Source organism: Frankliniella occidentalis, unplaced genomic scaffold (genome assembly GCF_000697945.3).
Source record: "Frankliniella occidentalis isolate FOCC.00 unplaced genomic scaffold, Focc_3.1 Scaffold65, whole genome shotgun sequence".
Classification (NCBI taxonomy): domain Eukaryota; kingdom Metazoa; phylum Arthropoda; class Insecta; order Thysanoptera; family Thripidae; genus Frankliniella; species Frankliniella occidentalis.
In genome coordinates this window covers 1012760-1013585 of record NW_026267195.1, presented here as the reverse complement: position 1 = coordinate 1013585, position 826 = coordinate 1012760, and the positions used below count along the sequence as shown (strand labels likewise).

Below are 826 nucleotides of genomic sequence, written 5' to 3'. Positions count from 1 at the left end.
CTGGCGATGCCCTCCTGTATCGGAGCAGTATATGTTGGGCCGCTGCTGGCCGCTCTGTGCCTCCCGCTCTCCCCATTGTTGGGTCCCCGTCTCTCAAAAAAAGAAGGAAAGAAAGAGGAAAGAGAGAGAAAGAGAAGAAAGAGCGAAAGAGAAAGGGAAAAAGAGGAGGAGAAAAGGAAAAATATAAAGAAAAGGAGTAAAAAAAGAAAAATATATTTCCAGAAGGTAGGCTGTAGTATGTTTATCCGCCTTTTTGCCGTTATAAGATGCGGAAGCAGGGAGCGAACATGCATGTCCCATCAGCTGTCTTAATTTGGCTTCTATCGGCTTCTATTATCGCATACCGTTTAACGAGCGCAGCATTGTCCAATGTCCAATAGGTGATAATGAATGAACAAAGCAATTACTTTTAATGACTTTAAACTGGCAATAGAAACAAAATTTAAACGTCTATATTTGGAGCTAAGCGCGTACCCTAAGAAAAATTGCGCTCGCTTCGCTCGCGGTTTTTAAGGAGTTATAGATCACTTATTATCTCAATTTTTTTCGCTCGCTCCGCTCGCGGCCTTACACTTCCTTGCACAATAATTACGGAGATCTCTTTCGCACTCGTTTGAGGCATTCTATACGAAACTTGAGCGTTCAAGTTCGCCACCCAAAGAAGCACAAATACCAACATTTTCGCTCGCTTCGCTCGCAAATCCCCCTATGTAGCTTCTAGCATACACGACGGTACTTGAACTTTAGAAATAAATATCAAAAGGGACGTTTTACCTTGCACCCAGAAATATTTTCAGACCTTAAATCATAAAAATTATGGAAATAA

General features: G+C 41.8%; 1 protein-coding gene across 5 annotated transcripts in view; it reads right to left on the bottom strand.

Moving 5' to 3' along the window:
* The window catches only part of LOC113208511 (protein espinas-like), a 312486-nt gene that overhangs the window by 5287 nt on the left and 306373 nt on the right, over positions 1-826 (bottom strand). The window lies entirely within an intron of this gene.